This window comes from Tasmannia lanceolata, unplaced genomic scaffold (genome assembly GCF_043159265.1).
Source record: "Tasmannia lanceolata isolate RefF3 unplaced genomic scaffold, GAP_Taslan_0.1 ptg000003l, whole genome shotgun sequence".
Taxonomy (NCBI): domain Eukaryota; kingdom Viridiplantae; phylum Streptophyta; class Magnoliopsida; order Canellales; family Winteraceae; genus Tasmannia; species Tasmannia lanceolata.
In genome coordinates this window covers 36,438,192-36,458,408 of record NW_027518680.1, presented here as the reverse complement: position 1 = coordinate 36,458,408, position 20,217 = coordinate 36,438,192, and the positions used below count along the sequence as shown (strand labels likewise).

Here is a 20,217-nt window from a genome sequence, read left to right as displayed (position 1 = left end):
GTTTGATTGTTTAAATTTGAAGGGATTAGCTACGGTTGTCATATATGGTGTTCATGATCTTTACGTCTGGTTGTTTCCAGTTATTTGGGGAGCCCTGTGTTGTTTAAAGTGATTACATATGGTTTCTTTATCCTTGTTGTTTCAATGGAGTAATACTATGTTTGAATAGACTAATATTGTGTTTCAAGTGTTGTTGGTGGTTTCGACAGATACATACGAAGTTAACAAAATTGTTGATCTTTCCCAACAATTGTTTCCATTTTTGTGATGGTGAGTAACTGTTATATTTTCCGTCTGCATCTCCTGCTGTTTCTCGCTCAACTGTTTAATAGTGCCATTTTTGCAGGCGAAATATGTCTTATCTAGATGCTGTCCATCACGCTTTCATGAGTCCCTACAAAATATTCGGTTACGGGATGTGCATAGGGATTTCATAAAGGATACCCCATTTACAGATTTGATTCTGCATGAGGGCCTCGAAGATGTCGAGTTGCAGAAGAAGATTTTGACGACAATGGTAAATAAATGGGATCCCAAACGGAAAGCTTTTTGTTTGGGCGGCATCGTACTCCCATTTCTAGTTAGTGATGTAGCTAAAATATTAGGTTTAAGTATGATTGGGGAAAGGCCGCAATTTGATTGGTCTAGCAGTGATACTGTGGATGGTTGGAGGTTTGGGGGTCCAACCGCCATCTTTGACGAGGTGGTCAAGGTTATTCATGCCGATATGGATTCAGACGAAGAAGACTTCGTGAAGTCGACTATGAAGCATTTGATATTGTTATTCTGCAGCACTGTCTTGTTTGCGCAGAGGGACCAGAAGGCATGTTCTTGCCTCTTCCCGTATATTGATCTGCAGACTATAGGAAATGTTGCATGGGCTTATCCCGTTCATGAGTTCTTGGTCAGATCATTAGATTCACATGCTGCACTCGGTGGAAAGGGACATATATTGGGTTGCTCTATCATTTTACAGGTAATTTTCCATTCATTGCATATAGTTTTTTTCTTTCTATCTTATGCGGATCTAATCTACTTTGATATCAGGTATGGCTATTTGAGCATACCACGTTATGGGCACCTAATTCTCCTGATGCGTATCCGCGTCTATTTAAGTGGACCGCTCAGATGAATACGAAGAAGATGGAGCATCAACAGTTGATTAACTGTATTATTCATGGGACGGTGAAAGCCGCAGAGGTGAGAGTATAATGCATGTTGGTCGTTGTATGTCTTTCGTGTTATTTTTACAGTTGTATTTGTAATTAGTAATATGGAATGTATTCTAGGTGGTTAGGAGGGTCGAAGCTACGGCAAGGGAAGAATCTCTACTTCGACTCGATGATCAACACGACGATGGTAGTATTCCTTGCGATTCAGTCGGTTCAATTGTGGTCCCAGTGGGGGATTGCATGGGTCAAACTCTGCCTGTACTGAGGGATCCAATGAGGCCAATTGCGACATATCAGAGGAGGGAACGAAGGAGGAGAAGTACGAGAGGAAGAGGGGAACATGGGAAGTCTGAGGTACATGACTCCGTTACAAAGAGGTCATTGGGGGATGGCATGGGTCCAATTGTGCGTGTAGTGGGGGATTCAATGGCGCCAACTGCAGCAGAGCAGGGGATGGATAGAAGGACGAGGAGTAGGAGAGGAAGTGGGGCACATGAGAAGTCCGAAGTAGATGAATCTGTTACAAATAGTTCATTGTTGGAGAGGTTAACCAGAGTTGAACGTGAAATGAGGGAGGTAAAAATTCATTTGTTCGGGAGAGATTCCAGAAAGAGGGAAGGTTTGGAGTCAGGGAATAATATCCCAACGAAGATAACGAGAAAGAGGGAACGAGAGGCCGACAATATGGATGGGGAAGCCGAGATAGTGACTGCGAAGGGGGAAGTAGGGGATGGTGTTTTTGTAGATGATATGGGGAAACACATAGTTGATGATAGCGTAGAACATATCTCTATTGATAGCCTAATTACTAGGGATGTCAGGGATGCTGCAGCTAAAATGGTTATCTTGCTTGACAGTCCTGATTTGAACCTCAGTAAGAGTAAGAAATCAAATAAGAAAGAAGATGAAAAAGTTATTGGGAGCATTGAAAAAAATGTGAAGCAACGTCGAAGGAAGTTACAACCTAGTAGAGCAGTCAGTTCACCGTATGTCATAAGCAACCGGAAAAGCATGTATGCTCTTCGCAATATCACCGGGCCTGCAGCGATGAAGGTGGATGCATTGGCAGCGCTAGCACCTAGGTAAATTTTCGTACAACCTACATTGTTTTTTAATTCTAATATCTCCGATTAATTTCATACATAGGTTGTTTCAGTACAATTATATGACCAAAGGTCCATAGAGGTAGGTGACTTTTTACTCGATTTGCAGTGAGAGAGTCATTCACAGTGATGGGTACCACATGTGTAAAGAAGACTTGCTTATACTAACCGATCGTAGAGGGTGGATATCATCTCCGGTAAGATGTTTTATGGTTCAGTTAGTAACGTAAAGCGTGAATAATGCGTTGGTACACATATCTTCTTAAATTCCTTCTCGTTGACCTATGGTCTGTTCTGTAGATTGTTAATGTATATACGGATTACTTGAACTTGCGGGACGAATGTTGGCGAACAAAAAAAAAGGGATCATGCATTTGCCTTGCTACCCATCTACCTGTGAGATTAAATTAACTTATAAGTAATGGTTTTTGTTTCTGAAGCTGCGGGCAATTCTAACATTTCTTTTTTTGGTTGCAGCAAGTTATTCTTGACGAAAGATGTGAACGTCCCGATGCATGTTCCAGATTCGTAACTCGTGTAGAGAACACCCCTCTTCAAGAGATACGAAAAGTACTCATTCCAATTAACATTGATATGGTTCATTGGGTACTTCTCGTGTTGGATATGGGGCATCGTACCTTCCTTTTTTACGATTCTCTTTACAGTCACACGGATTCTAGGAAGGTGCAACCCCTTGTGAGTACTACTCTTTACTTGATTCGTATGGCAATTATTAATTAATTTTTTGTTACTACTGCCCTAACGTACGGAATTCTTGATTTGTAGGTCGATTACTTTGTTAAATGGTTCAGAATGGTCAAAGACATTGATATAAGTGCATTCCCCATTGATGTAGTGGTCGATCGGCCCCTACAAGGTAACAGGTATGTTACGTGCAATTACTTCAGTTTACGATACCTCCGTAAACGATTAATTCTTCTTCTCGGTTTTGCTTCATGTTTTGCAGCCACGACTGTGGGCTGTTCGTTTTGAAAGAGATGGAATACATTACCCGTGACGCTAGCCTCGATTTCACCCAGAAAAATATTATGGCTATGCGAGCTTCCCTACTTTCGGAAATGTTGAATGGGGTCTAATGGGAAAGTATCCCTATAAGTAGTTCACATTCTTACCTGGGAGTCATTGTTGTTGGTTGTACATGCATTAGAGTTCAATTGCTTGGCGGGTGATCCGATACTTGCTCTCCTCGTTCCTGAAGTAGGTGGCGGAAATCAACCTGCTAGGGTGAGTGGATATTTTGCACACAATTGGGAAACACCAAAATGTTCTAGTTATTCATTATGATAATTGTGCTTGTTTGCAGGTAAGGCTTGTTCCAAATCCTGGCTCTCTTCAGCGTTTGTGGCAACTTGAAGAAGTCGTGGATGAGGAATGGCTTCAACATCTGGTCCTTCAATAGCAACCTTCTGGATGAGGATTGATCTATTGCCACCTGCAAGTCTCCCTTGGGAAAATCTTTTCAATGATCAGAAATCCACCCCTTCATCTCCAAGCTATTCTGCCCCTACCAAACGCAAAGAAATCACTCCTGGGGAGGAAGAAAAATCTCAGCCGTCCGGACTTCCCGGATTCTATTAAGCTTAAAACATCCTCAGGTGAGATCATTCAAGACCTGAGAGGGCTGTAGCTGTGGCTTGCTCCTTGCCTGGTGATCTGCCTCTCTGGTTGTTTGTTGCTCTCATGCTTGTTGGGGCTTAGAGCTTTGTTTTTTTGTTTTGGGCTGTTTTTGCAGGTTCTGTCCTGTGTTTGGATGTTGTTGTTTGGGCTTCTTGCCTCTTTTTGTTCCCCCCTTTTATGTAAGGGGGTTGTTTTCTTCCTTCATGTATATCTTTGGTTTCCATAAATATATCTGGTCGGGGTCCTGCCTAACCCCAGCTTACTCATTAAAAAAATTTTAAAAACAACAAAAACAAAAAAGCTTCTGAGTGACCAGGATCGGGAAAAAGCTCTTTCTACTGGGGTAAAGATGAAAAATGTAGTGGGGACCGGTAAACTGACATGTTCCCCAATTCCACTCTTTTCTCCATCCGACACAAAAGATATGTGCTTTAAACATCAAGTTCTTAACATTACGAGTTCACCACCCAAATGATCATCATTAATATATAATCTGAATGATCTTGCGCCACAAATGATGTATACATGTGATCAAGCCCATTGAATTGGTAGATCCTCGTGTAGTAACGTACATGAACCCGGTCCTACACCATATATGCTGTTGTACTGGACTTCCTTTGGACTTCCGATTGAACTTCGGACTTCCGAGTCGGAAATCCGAACCAATTTCCGGACTGCCGACGGAACTCCAGTAGAGTTGCCACTCTACTGGAGTTCCGTCGGAAGTCCGGAAGTTGGTTCGGAATTTCGACTCGGAATTCCGATCGAAGGGGCGGACTTCCGAATGATGTCCAGTAGAGTTGGCAACTCTACTGGACTTCCTTCGGAAATCCGAGTATTGGATCGGAATTCCGAGTCGAAATTCCGAACCAACTTCCGGACTTCCGAATGATGTCCAGTAGAGTTGCCAACCTACTGGACATCATTCGAAAATCCGAGTATTGGATCGGAATTCCGAGTCGGAACTCCGAACCTACTTCCGGACTTCCGACGGAACTCCAGTAGAGTTGCCATCCTACTGGACATAATTCAGAAATCCGAGTATTGGATCGGAATTCCGAGTCGGAAATCCGAACCTACTTCCGGACTTCCGACGGAACTCCAGTAGAGTTGCGAACCTACTGGACTTCCGTCGGAAATCCGAGTATTGGTTCGGAATTCCGAGTCGGAACTCCGAACCAACTTCCGGACTTCCAACGGGACTCCAGTAGAGTTGCCAACGTACTGGACTTCCTTCGGAAATCCGAGTACTGGATCGGAATTCCGAGTCGGAAATCCACTCGGAATTCCGGACCAAATTCCGGACTTCCGAATGATGTCCAGTAGCTTCCCAACTCTACTAGAGTTCCATCAGAAGTCCGTATCTGGGTTCAGAATTCCGAGGCGGATTTCCGAACCAATATTCGTTTTCCGAAGGAAGTCCAGTAGCTTCGCAACAATACCGGAGTTCAGTCGGAAGTCCGGACGTTGGTTCGGCAATCCGAGTCGGAATTCCGAACCAACTTCCGGACTTCGGACGGGAAAGAAGTGATATTGCGCTTCCGCTCTCGTCATTAGGAAGTCCAACGCTAGGTTCAGACTTTCGAGTAATCGTATGTACACTTTGTTCGTCCACAGATGGAAGGATTACCTCGATTCGATGGACCTGATTATTTGAGCACACCCAATATATGTGACGGCGTATCAAATGAACGATTTAGATGATCCAAACAATGTGGGCCGACTGACTTTTCGGTAGTGAGTAAAAACCAATGATATTGCCAACACCAATGATACATTAATGATAAGTTTTACAACAGTCACGGTCAGCTGTACAACCAATGTAATACTATAAGTCTATAATAACGTTTAATTTATACAAATTCTGTGTGAGTTTATATTTATGTGCAGTATGAAGAGTCCCAAAATCAATGCCACTTTGTACAAACAAACCAACAACTCCATCCCTAAGCAAAGAAAGGAGGTGTGAATGAGACACCGGACCTACAAGAAAAACATGCAACAATCAATAAAATGATGGGTTTGATAGAGAAATCATATCAAGTGAGTAATAATGGAACATACGTATTTTCTGTAGGTGCGGATGGACCGATGGGCGTCATATTTAACTGAAGATTTACAAGGGGGGGATTTTTGCACGTTCTTTTGTTGTGTCCAGGTTCCCCACATGATTTGCAGTTGTGATGTTGTCCAAATTGTAGCCCTCTTTCCATTCGTACTTTTTTGGGTCGTCCAGGCTGTTTTCTTACTCGTGGTGGCAACACTACTTCTAAAACATGGGATGGTTCCGGCCATTGTGTGCGATCTAAAGTAGGGTGAATCACGTCGTCATATGTAGTCTGATAAGTTGAAGCCAAAAACCAATCCTGGCAGTACCTATATTTGTCCAGCTTGTTGACTCCCATGGCTGCTATGGCATGCCCACACGGCAATCCCATAATTTGGAACAGACCACACATACACGTTCTCTGCTCTAAGTCCACACGATCCGTATTAGTTGACGATATCACTTCATATTCATTCCAACTACACGGCCGGGGTGTGAACTTACTGCCATACAGACATGATCTGGCTAACCATTTTTCTGCATTATGGGTCAAATGCGTTTTCCATTCAGAAGCAGCCTTACGGCGAAGGTGGAAGTACTCTTGTACTTTCCATCTAGTGTGATCGACTAGAGCCACGATGGGTAACTCCCGTGCGCCCTTTACTACGTTGTTGAAGGACTCCGCTGCATTAGTTGTCAACATATTCCACCTAGACCCTTTAAAGTATACATTAGCCCACTTTTCTTTAGGAATCTCATATATCCATTGCTCTGCTTTTGCGTTCTTCGCTTTAATACATTCTATCGTCTCCTTATAGTCTCTCTCCCTTAAAGCATATGCGGCTCTTGAAAAAAGTTTGCAAAGTATTTGGCTCTTAAAGGTCTTCAGGAAATTGGCATTGAGGTGACGAATACAGTAGCTATGGTATGATCCCGGCAATGCTTCGTCTATAGCTCTAGGCAAACCCTTCATCCTATCAGAGGAAATAGTGAATTCGTTGTTGTTTTTTTCGGCTGGTATCACCCTTTGGCGGAGTAAACGAAGAAACCATAGCCAGCTCTCATACATCTCATTCTCAACCACTGCATATGCTAACAGAAATAATCCACCGTCACCATCTACTGCAGTGGCAGCTAATAAAATTCCTTTATACTTGCCTCGCAAATGTGTCCCATCAATTAGTATCAGTGGTCTAATTGTTCGACAAAAGGCGCGAATGTTAGGGCCGAATGACCAAAATAAACGACAAAATGTATTATCTCCACCCGTCCATAGCTGACGACTTCGATATACACACATAATGGTGCCAGGATTGCATCTCTCCATCTCTTCAGCATATGCAGGAAGGATGCGGTAAGACGCTTCGGCATTTCCACACATTTTTTCATGTATAATGACCTTCGCATTGAAAGCCTTCACATAGCTTATGATTATACCCCACTTATCCTTGATGTATGCTCTTATCAAAGTAGGCCTCACGTCTCCTGGGCAGGGAAATAACCCAAGACAGGTGTCTGCTGCCCAAGCTGCTGTGACAAGGGGATGGTCATTACCCCTCATAGTACCTGAGCATGTATGCTCTGGTACAAACCTTTTTACCACAACATGATCCAAAGAAATTCTCCCACTGATTCTGAAGGGGCAACTTTTATCCTTGCATCTAACAGCATACTTTGTAGGCTTCGAATCTACTGGGACGAATACAAACTTCCGTTCAATTGCGTGCTCTTTCACTTTGTTCTTAAATACTTTCAAATTCGGGAAGATTCCCCCCACCTTCATCTCCTCAAGTCCTATACGTCCCTCATTTAATTCATCTACAACCATCTCATCTACTTCCAACCGCTCCCTTCTATATGTATTACACAACGGGTCACCCACAACGTTCTGTAGACCAACGAGGGGGCGTACAGCTTCGCACTCATCTTCCTTACCAAAGTCACCTTCGCGCACACTGTCCTCAACGAAGTCATCATCACCAAATGAATCATCACCCTTTATACTGTTACCATCCTTGCATTCAATGCCATCACTAACATGCATATCACTATGGAAATCCCTGCTAAACTCTGCATCGTGCCTGCACAGTAGGGAGTACGTTAGAATGAATATTGTATGAGAGAAACATAGAACTGGCAAAGTAAATGTAATTAGTAATTACAAGATTACATGGCAGTGCTCATATGTTACCATGTATTTTCTTTTGTCACATTAAAAATAGGGTCCTCATAGTCTTCGTTCAAGTCCACTGAATATCTTTTCGGATTCCGAGGAATATTGGTATCTTCTCGGTTTCTGCCCAATATTTGTTTGTTCTTCGGAGCACCAACGTCATTTCGATTAGGTGTTGCTGACGCTGCACGGATGGATTTATTTATGAGGTTCAATGGCGGTTCAAGAGGACGAGAAGAAGGTTCACAAATATTTTCATATAAAATAGGATCTTCATAATGTTGAATTCGATCCCTCATATTCCTGAGCAATGACAAATTTCACATCACCTAATAGTGTAATGGAATGAGAGTTCAAAAAATGAAAATTTCCACCTGACTGAATATTTTACCTCCGGATGGGGATCGGTGCAGAACTAATTCCTTTTACTCTGTACTCTTTGGTTATGTACAGGCTCATACAATTGAAGAGGCTATTCTCAAAAAGCATCATCACCATAGCTAGGTCATCATCATTTTGAATGTCGTACAACACGATTTGATATGGATCCACGACATATTGACATTTTATAGATTGTGAGATACCGGTTGCTGTGGTCTGAATTTTTTGGTGAACTAGAGACTCAAATTCAGAAAATTTTATATGCCGATTCACAATTAAAGACATCTTCGTCCCGCCAATATACTCAAATAATACTTTATCCTTCAAGTACCTATCAACGTGTAACATAAAAGAAACCCTTCTTTCCACCATTTTCGCAAACCCTATTAGGATAAGAACCATTATTAAACCCTCATAAAATATGAATACAAACTAATATATGAACAACCATTTACAATGATACAACCACTTTAGAATCTTAGAACCACAATTGGAACAATAAGTTAGACTCTTGGAACCACATTTTATTCCTTCGAACCACTGCGGATCCGCATTTTATACCTCCGAACCACTAGGGAACCACATTTTATACCTCGGAACCACAACGGAACCACATTTTATACCCCGGAACCATTACGGAACCACATTTTATACCTCCGAACCACTAACGAACCACATTTTGTACTCCGGAACCACTAGGAAACCATATTTTCTACTCCAGGACCACTAGGGAACCACATTTTCTACCCCGGAACCACTAGGGAACCATATTTTATACCCCGGAACGACTACGGAACCACATTTTATACCTCAGAACCACTACGGAACCACATTTTCTACCCCGGAACCACTAGGGAACCACATTTCATACACCGGAACCACTAGGGAACCACTAGGGAACCACATTTTATAACCCGCAACCACTACGGAACCACATTTTATACCTCGGAACCACTAGGGAACCACATTTTCTACCCCGGAACCACTAGGGAACCATATTTTTTTACCCCGGAACGACTACGGAACCACATTTTATAATTCAGAACCACTACCGAACCAGATTTTCTACCCCGCAAGCAGTAGGGAATCGCATATTTTACCCAATGACCACTCGGGAACCACATTTCATACCCCGGAACCACATTTTCTACCCCGGAACCACTAGGGAACCATATTTTTTACCCCGGAACGACTACGGAACCACATTTTATACTTTAGAACCACTACCGAACCAGATTTTCTACCCCGCAAGCAGTAGGGAACCGCATATTTTACCCAATGACCACTCGGGAACCACATTTTATACCCGGGAACCACTAGGGAAACACATTTTACACCTCGGAACCACTACGGAACCATATTTTCTACCCTGGAACCACAACGGAACCACATTTTATACACCGGAACCACTACGGAACTACATTTTATAACCCGCAACCACGACGGAACCACATTTTATATCTCGGGACCACTAGGGAACCACATATTTTACCCCATGACCACTCGGGAACCACATTTTATACCCGGGAACCACTAGGGAAACACATTTTATACCTCGGAACCACTACGGAACCATATTTTCTACCCTGGAACCACAACGGAACCACATTTTACACTACGGAACCACATTTTATACCTCGGAACCACTAGAGAACCACATTTTCTACCCCAGAACCACTAGGGAACCACATTTCATACACCAGAACTACTACGGAACCACATTTTATAACCCGCAACCACTACGGAACCACATTTTATACCTCGGAACCAGTAGGGAACCACATTTTCTACCCCGGAACCACTAGGGAACCATATTTTTTACCCCGGAACGACTATGGAACCACATTTTATACTTCAGAACCACTACCGAACCAGATTTTCTACCCCGCAAGCAGTAGGGAACCACATATTTTACCCAATGACCACTCGGGAACCACATTTTATACCCGGGAACCACTAGGGAAACACATTTTATACCTCGGAACAACTACGGAACCATATTTTCTACCCTGGAACCACAACAGAACCACATTTTATACACCAGAACCACTACGGAACTACATTTTATAACCCGCAACCACGACGGAACCACATTTTATATCTCGGGACCACTAGGGAACCACATATTTGACCCCATGACCACTTGGGAACCGCATTTTATACCCGGGAACCACTAGGGAAACACATTTTATACCTCGGAACCACTATGGAACCATATTTTCTACCCTGGAACCACAACGGAACCACATTTTATACACCGGAACCACTACGGAACCACATTTTATACCTCGGAACCACTAGGGAACCACATTTTCTACCCCGAAACCACTAGGGAACCACATTTCATACACCGGAACTACTACGGAACCACATTTTATAACCCGCAACCACTACGGAACCACATTTTATACCTCGAAACCCCTAGGAAACCACATTTTCTACCCCGGAACCACTAGGGAACCATATTTTTTACCCCGGAACGACTACAGAACCACATTTTATACTTCAGAACCACTACCAATCCAGATTTTCTACCCCGCAAGCAGTAGGGAACCACATATTTTACCCCATGACCACTCGGGAACCACATTTTATACTCGGGAACCACTAGGGAAACACATTTCATACCTCGGAACCACTACGGAACCATATTTTCTACCCTGGAACCACAACGAAACCACATTTTATACACCGAAACCACTAGGGAACCACATTTTATACCCCGCAACCACTACGGAACCACATTTTATACCTCAGAACCACTAGGGAACCACATTTTCTACCCCGCAAACAGTAGGGAACCACATTTTTTACCCCATGACCACTCGGGAACCACATTTTATACCCCGGAACCACTAGGGAAACATATTTTATACCTCGGCACCACTACGGAACCATATTTTCTACCCACTACAGAACCACATTTTATAAACCGGAACCACTAGGGAACCACATCTTATACCCCGAAACAACTTCCAAACCACATTTTGAGCGACGGAAGCACTACGGAATAACATTTCATACCCCGGAACCACTAGGGAAACACATTTTATACCTCGGAACCACTACGGAACCATATTTTCTACCCTGGAACCACAACGGAACCACATTTTATACACCGGAACCACTAGGGAACCACATTTTATACCCCGCAACCACTACGGAACCACATTTTATACCTCGGAACCACTAGGGAACCACATTTTCTACCCCGCAAGCAGTAGGGAAGCACATTTTTTACCCCATGACCACTCGGGAACCACATTTTATACCCCGGAACCACTAGGGAAACACATTTTATCCCTCGGCACTACTACAGAACCATATTTTCTACCCACTACAGAACCACATTTTATAAACCGGAACCACTAGAGAACCACATCTTATACCCCGAAACCACTTCCAAACCACATTTTGAGCGCCGGAAGCACTACGGAATAACATTTCATACCCCGGAACCACTAGGGAAACACTTTTTATACCTCGGAACCACTACGGAACCATATTTTCTACCCTGGAACCACAACGGAACCACATTTTATACACCGGAACCACTAGGGAACCACATTTTATACCCCGCAACCACTACGGAACCACATTTTATACCTCGGAACCACTAGGGAACCACATTTTCTACCCCGCAAGCAGTAGGGAAGCACATTTTTTACCCCATGACCACTCGGGAACCACATTTTATACCCCGGAACCACTAGGGAAACACATTTTATCCCTCGGCACCACTACAGAACCATATTTTCTACCCACTACAGAACCACATTTTATAAACCGGAACCACTAGAGAACCACATCTTATACCCCGAAACCACTTCCAAACCACATTTTGAGCGCCGGAAGCACTACGGAATAACATTTCATACCCCGGAACCACTAGGGAAACACTTTTTATACCTAAGAACCACTACGGAACCATATTTTCTACCATGGAACCACAACGGAACCACATTTTATACACCGGAACCACTAGGGAACCACATTTTATACCCCGCAACCACTACGGAACCACAATTTATACCTCAGAACCACTAGGGAACCACATTTTCTATCCCGCAAGCAGTAGGGAACCACATTTTTTACCCCATGACTACTCGGGAACCACATTTTATACCCGGGAAGCACTAGGGAAACACATTTTATACCTCGGCACCACTACGGAACCATATTTTCTACCCACTATAGAACCACATTTTATAAACCGGAACCACTAGGGAACCACATCTTATACCCCGAAACCACTTCCAAACCACATTTTGAGCGCCGGAAGCACTACGGAATAACATTTCATACCCCGGAACCACTAGGGAAACACATTTTATACCTCAGAACCACTACGGAACCATATTTTCTACCCTGGAACCACAACGGAACCACATTTTATACACTGGAACCACTAGGGAACCACATGGGAACCACATTTTATACCCCGCAACCACTACGGAACCACATTTTATACCTCAGAACCACTAGGGAACCACATTTTCTACCCCGCAAGCAGTAGGGAACCACATTTTTTACCCCATGACCACTCGGGAACCACATTTTATACCCCGGAACCACTAGGGAAACACATTTTATACCTCGGCACCACTACGGAACCATATTTTCTACCTACTACAGAACCACATTTTATAAACCGGAACCACATCTTATACCCCGAAACCACTTCCAAACCACATTTTGAGCGTCGGAAGCACTACAGAATAATATTTCATACCCCGGAACCACTAGGGAGCCATATTTTATACCCCTGAACCACTACAGAACCACATTTTATACCCGGGAACCACTACGGAACCACATTTTATACCCCACAACCACTACGGAACCACATTTTATACCCCACAACTACTACGGAACCACATTTTATACCTCGTAACCACTAGGGAAACACATTTTATACCTCGGAACCACTACGAAACCACATTTTTTATACACCGGAACCACATCTTACACCCCGGAACCACTTCAAAACCACATTTTATAGGCCAGAACCACTACGACACCACATTTCATACACCGGACCACTAGGGAACCAAATTTTATACCCCGAAACCACTACGGAACCACATTTTATACCTCATAACCACTAGAGAACCACATTTTCTACCCCAGAACCACTAGGGAATCACATTTTTTACCTCATCACTACTCGGGAACCACATTTTTTACCCCGGAACCACTACAGAAACACATTTTATACCTCGGAACCACTAGGGAACCATATTTTCTACCCTGAAACCACTACGGAACCACATTTTATACACCGGAACCACTAGGGAACCACATCTTATACCCCTCAACCACTACGGAACCACATTTTATACCCGGGAATCACTACGGAACCACATTTTATACCTCACAACCACTACGGAACCACATTTTATACCTCGTAACCACTACAGAAACACACTATTAGACAGTTGGAATGAAAATCACTGCTTACAATGATCCTTGGAACCATACTTACTGCTTTCAAGGGTTCGAAAGTCTCAAAAATCCCAAAATAAATGGTTATGCCTATTTCCCTTCTTTCAAAAGAGTGCAAAACGAAAATCGATAACGGTCCTTCTCCCAACAAAATCAATTGAAACCCTTTGAAAACCAAAATTAAACCGCTGCCCACCAAAATTAAACCCTTCAAAACCTACAAATCTTGAATGAAATCCTAACAAACCACAGTTACACCTTTCAAAACAAATGGAACCCTTTCGAACCCTAATGCTCTGTTTGGTTGCCGGGTTTTTTTTGTTCCTGAGAGTTTTGTGGGAGAGTAAGTTAAATTTTGGTCTCATCCCATGTTTGGTTGCCTTTTAGCACTAGGTTTATTTTAATCCCACTCTTGTAATGATTACTTGTGGGGTGAATTTTTTAATACCACTTTTGTAATGATTGCCTTTTCATCCCATCCCAAGATAACCTCAGGAACAAAAATAAACTCAGGAACCAGAAATAAGCTTCAGAAGAATTTTTTTCTACCCAACAGTTCAAGCAACCAAACAAAGGTTTTTTTTTCCCACCATATCTCCCAAGGTATTTTTTTCTCCCACATAACCAAACATGGGATTTTCCATGATACTTCTAGGACTTTTTTTTTCCCACCTGTCTCCCAGGGTATTTTTTTCTCCCACATAACTCCCGGGAACAAAAAAATCCTGCCAACCATACAGTGCATAAATGAAACCCTTCAAAACATAGAAACCCTACATTAAATCCTTCGAAACCATAGTCAAATACATGGAAACTAAGAAAATATTTGGTTTCTAAAATTTATTTCTTTCAATCCATTGAAACCCTAAAAAAACGAAAATCAACAAAATCAAACCCTTTGCAAACCATGGATAAACTAGAAATCAAGTGAAACATTTTCAAACCCTAACACAGGGACTAATTATAGCCTTATAAAATTTCAATAATGGTTCCAACTATATCATATCCAACACCCCAAGAAGAAAACCCAAAAAATGAAACCCTACATTAAATGGTTTAAAAAATACCTTGGGAGAGTTGAACTACTGTTTTTGGCAAGAGGAGCTACACTTTCCGGCGGCAAGCTTAACTTTCCGACGCGTATGCAACCTTTCCGGCAACAATAGTATTTTCCGGCGAGGTAAAAGGGAGAGAACGACTGAAAAAAACGAGTGAAAAATGTATAAAACGACTGGAAAATGGTAAAAGATGGTGAAAGTGTAAAACGAGAGGTTAAATGGATGGAAGGGTATTTTAGTAAACTTCCTCTCCCAACCGTACGTAACAGCCCTTTTCTGCTGAAGTTTAAAACCCCACCCTTCATTCACAATTTCACAAAAGCTTTGCATTTTTTTCATCATTTGCCCTAATAATAATAAAGAGAAAAATAACTGAGATTACAACTAATAATGAGGTAGAATCCTACTATTGGTAAGATACAATGTATATCTTGTTAGTGTATATGTCCTAAAATCCAATATTTATATAATAAATCTTTATTAATTAATTGATTTCATGACATCTATGGGGTAAATTAAAGAAAAGTGTCATGTACTTTTTTATATCGAACACATGTTTTCCCTTGGTAGCAAACCAAGAAAGTCATGGCCATGGATTCATAAATCCATATAGCAAACTAAGAAAGTCATGGCTATGGATTCATAAATCCATAAGGAGCAGGGAGATATGACATTCCAGTCCTTTGCAGTCCTAAAATGTTCCTACTTGGGGTTGAGACTCCAAATCTCTTCTTGTACACATGCTAGTTGGGGTTGAGACTACAAATCTCTTCTTGTACACATGCTGGCATCAGGCTTAGCCTCCATACTTGCATTGGGATGGCTTATCTCATGTCACTTGGGTAGTAGACCCTAAGCAAGCAGCATATATGCGGTAAATGGTTTACGCACTGAACGGGATCACTATATCCTAGAATAACGATTGGACAAAGAATAAGATCAAGGTTATTCTACTCGGACGGAACCTTTTGTATCCTTAGATCTTAGCGGTCATATTAGTCTGTAGGCCCACTCTCTAGTTTTAGTATACCTTATATTGGTTCTCGATCGCGAATCATATTCAGGTATGCTGGACTATAGGGTAAACTATCAGATTAACATGGATGCCCAACAAGGAATCCACCATCTGGAAAAGAGGAAAGTCAAATGGCTACGATCATAGTACGGACCTCTAAACCTCTAAAACCTGGCTAGGTGATTTGATAAATGGTTTATCAATGAGATTCCAAATATATATAAATATTTTGGCGCACTTCAGACGGACACATCATCTGTGATCACATATGGATTACATCAAATCGAACGGCCATGATCTAGGCCGTAGGATCACGCCTAGCTGTGTTCCAATGGTCAGACTAGACTTGATCAGTTGCAATCTAGACCGCAGGGTCATGTGGTATTAATCAAGTGTGATCTAGACCGTAGGATGATAATGAGACGTGTAGCAGTGATCGAAAGTCGATTGCATGCGATTTAGACAATGGGATTGTGACCAGTCACTTGCCAACATTCAAATCTCGATCGGGAGCGATAGACCACAAGTTGGTGATCGATCACATTCCAACAGTCGAATGATCGTTTTGGGACACACTGAGGTTTTACGCTAGCTAATAGACACGCTCAGAAAGCCCATATACACTGAAATATCACAATCGAACGCTATCTAACAGTTAGATTCGCGCATTGATCAGGTGCCAGTAAAAAGTGCAATTCAAGAAGAAAAGGCACCAAATGGTCTATAAATAAACCAGGAACACACCATTTGCAGCACTATACGAAAATCTGTTGGGGTGATTACAATCTAGTGATTCCCAAACGTTTTAAACAATTTCTAACCCTTCTTACATTCTTTTTGTCATCGTCCTTCTATATAGAAACAGAAACTATTTTCTCACAGACTTGCCAAATCCAAAGGTGCATTGGGTCTGTTTTTGTTTGTGCATAAAGTCAACAAGCATCAGTAGGATTTGATTTTTTTTCTACAGGGCTTCATTGTACCTAAGAAGCAAATTCGTGGATATCTGGTACACTTCACTTCCATTGTTGGTGAGCGTGAAAATTTCGTAAGGAAAGCAAAGGAAAGCATCTACAGGTAATGCACCTGCATTTCCTCTGTTTCTCACCAAACCATTTTCATACCCTACCCATTTTCGTTCAAGAGGCCACCAATATCAAAGTGGTTACTTCAGCCCTCCCAACCCACTCCATGTCCCGCTTCCAAATACCCCAATCGATCATCAATTATTTCCTCAAGCAAGAAGAGAAGGGGCTCCACTTGGTCAACTAGTCTACCAGCCCAACCTATATAAGATGGATCATGAATGAACCATAAACGAATATTGCATCCAAAGCTCTTAACCGTTCAATCTATGGACTTCTGGCTAATAAATCCATTATATTTTCCTAATCTCTCAATTTGTAATAACTATTAGGCCTAGGGGTGGCAAAATTGGCTGAACTGAACTGAACCGAAACCGAGCCAAAAATTCGGTTTCGGTTTGGTTCAAATTTCGGTTCAGTTTCGGTTTGGTAGAACCAAACCGATGATCAGTCCGGGGGTCCGGTCAATGATAAATGCGCCCCTTTTCATTGGTTCGGTTTGGTTTGGTTCGGTTTCGGTTTCGGTTCGGTTTGGACAAATATTATGTTCGGTTTGGACATATATTATGTTCGGTTCGGTTCGCTTTCGGTTTGGAGTGTAAGCATGTGCTTCGGTTTGGCGGTTTGGGGTCAAACCGAACCGAAATCGAACCGTTGCCACCCCTAATTGGGCCTTGTTTGCTTTTTTATTTTGAGAAATGATTTTGAGTTCAAAACTGATTCTTTGGAAAACCGGCATCCTACCTCTGGCTCATGAGAATCGATTTTCTACTCAAATCTATAATTCATCTCACCAAAGATGCACTCATTATAACAGGGATGCATAATCAATCTCAGTCCAAAATCAATCCTACACAGTTTTTCCAAGAATTAGTTTTGGACTCAAAATATATGACAAAACAAACGAGGACTCAGCGTATTGGTCAAAGTTTCGGATATTACTTGTTCTAAAAAACAAGGGAATTGCTAGCGTCCATTGCAAAAGGTATTTCACGGCTGGTCTGTCACATGTCAGACAAGCCACTTGGCGAATAGAGACAGAAAGCTTTTGTCTTCATTCATGAAGTGGCTGGTTTGACATGCGACAGACCAGCCGCGAAATGCCTTTTGCATTTGACCCTTGGGATTTGCTAGGGTCCATCGCAAAAGGCATTTCGCGGAGATTATCTTTGGCTAATAGATTGATAAGTAAGGGTGTCAATTTTGGCTCGGGCTTGGAAGCTCGCTCGAGCTCGGCTCGAATCCTTAACGAGCCGAGCCGACCCGGCTTGCCAGGCTTGTTAAGCTTAATGAGCCGAGCCCGATTTAGGCCAGGCTCGGCTCGGCTCATTAAGGCTCATTAAGAATTTAATATATTTAAATATATATATTATATATTAATATATACACTAAAAGGGTTGTCCAGGGAGTGAAAGGGGGAGGCAAAATATGTCACTTCATTTTTGGAACCCCATTTGTTACTTGGACCACCCCCCATAGTGTAAAAAAAGTAGTCAAATTACACTAGATAGGACTGTCCAGGGAAGATGAGGGGTGTGAACTTAATATAACCCGAGCTCGATAAGGCTTGCGAGCCTAGCCGAGCCTGACCGAGCCGAGCCGAGCCCGAGCCGACCTTTTGAGCTTAACGAGCCGAGCCCGGCTCGTTTACACCCCTAATCCCAATAAACATCCCTCAATTCTTTTAATCATATTCTTTTTTATTTAACACCGTAGTTCTTCAAATCAAGAACCTTCCATTCTTGAACCAACCCAATAACCACTGATTCCCATTTTCTAAACGTCCCATTAATTGAACCATATAATATCTTATACAATACTTTTTGCCTTCTATATTAAACCAACCCTTTTCAACAATTCCAACAACCCTTTTAATAATATCCGCTGCCATTGTCCTTCTCTTTCTAATATAGAGCAGGCGGCATAAGCGATCTGAGAAGTTTTAGATCTGATCTAAATTTGGAAATATGAGATCAGATCTGAATTTTAGAGAAAATGTGTAGGATGTTATGGAAAAAATGGACTGATTTGAAAGAATTTATGGACTGGAAATCTAAAACAAATCTGAAATTTTATTTCTCAACAAACTATGAATAGAAAACGAGATCTACCAGCAAAAAATTAAAGATTCAAATAGAAATTCATAAGATCTAAGAATAGTAAATGAAATAAAAGAAATGTGGAGAAAATAGATAGAATTTCCAATGACAAAAAGAAAATCACATTTCATGTGATCTTGCACTTGACAAGATTTACTCAAAGTGAAGGTGTCGGATCTTGCACATCATGTGATCTTGCACTTGACAAGATTTACTTCTTACGTATTTATTGGTTTTGGACAATTTGGAAGGATTGCAATAATTTGATTTCAGCTTTATGTTGGTATCGAGTGGCGACTTTGATAGTTGAATTATCTATACTCTTGGATATTTTTGATGCTTTGATAAATGCTCTAATGTGTTGTGGATGAATTGCTATATCTGTATACTATATCTGAACATAAAAGCCTTGCATGCTTGTGAGGTTTACCTTTGCAGGCATGCAGCGCCTGTCACACCTTCGAGCCAAGGGTGTGACGGGTATTTAGCTCATTTTTTCTGAGATAAGGATGTTTTGGTTATTTTTTCATTAGATATAGGTGTTCTATGATATTTTTGCCTAGGGATTTTTTTATTTTATTTTATCCCAAATGTAATTTCTCTCTCATTGAGAATTTCAGATAGCTGAGATAGTTGTTCCTTAAATGCTGAATAAGCACTTGTTTGGAATAAGTTTTGCCCTGAAAAAATATCCTGCAATCAAAGAGTCCCTTCTTCTATCCACACATTTTAATTCAATAAGTAAAATCGGGGCTGATACTGAATTTTTATATGGTATATGCCCGTGTAGTCCAGTATTTTTCAAAAAGTACTGTACGGACTACACCATAGGATGGTCCAAACTTCCATTTGATGGGCCACAATATAAATGCAGTGCGCCCCAAAAACCATTTCCTTAGGATGATCTCAACCCTTAGATCATCCTATTTACGTTGTGGCCCATCAAATGAACGGTTTTAGATCATCTTATGGGGTAAGCCGTACAGTACTTTTTGAAAAAT

At 41.8% G+C, this 20,217-nt stretch overlaps 1 long non-coding RNA gene across 1 annotated transcript; it reads left to right on the top strand.

Moving 5' to 3' along the window:
• Positions 1–2,281: 2,281 nt before the first annotated feature.
• On the top strand, positions 2,282–2,898 carry LOC143862200 (uncharacterized). Its single transcript, XR_013240209.1, has 3 exons — positions 2,282–2,472; positions 2,576–2,671; positions 2,753–2,898. It is a non-coding gene; the product is annotated as an uncharacterized LOC143862200 (long non-coding RNA).
• The last annotated feature ends 17,319 nt before the right edge of the window (positions 2,899–20,217 follow it).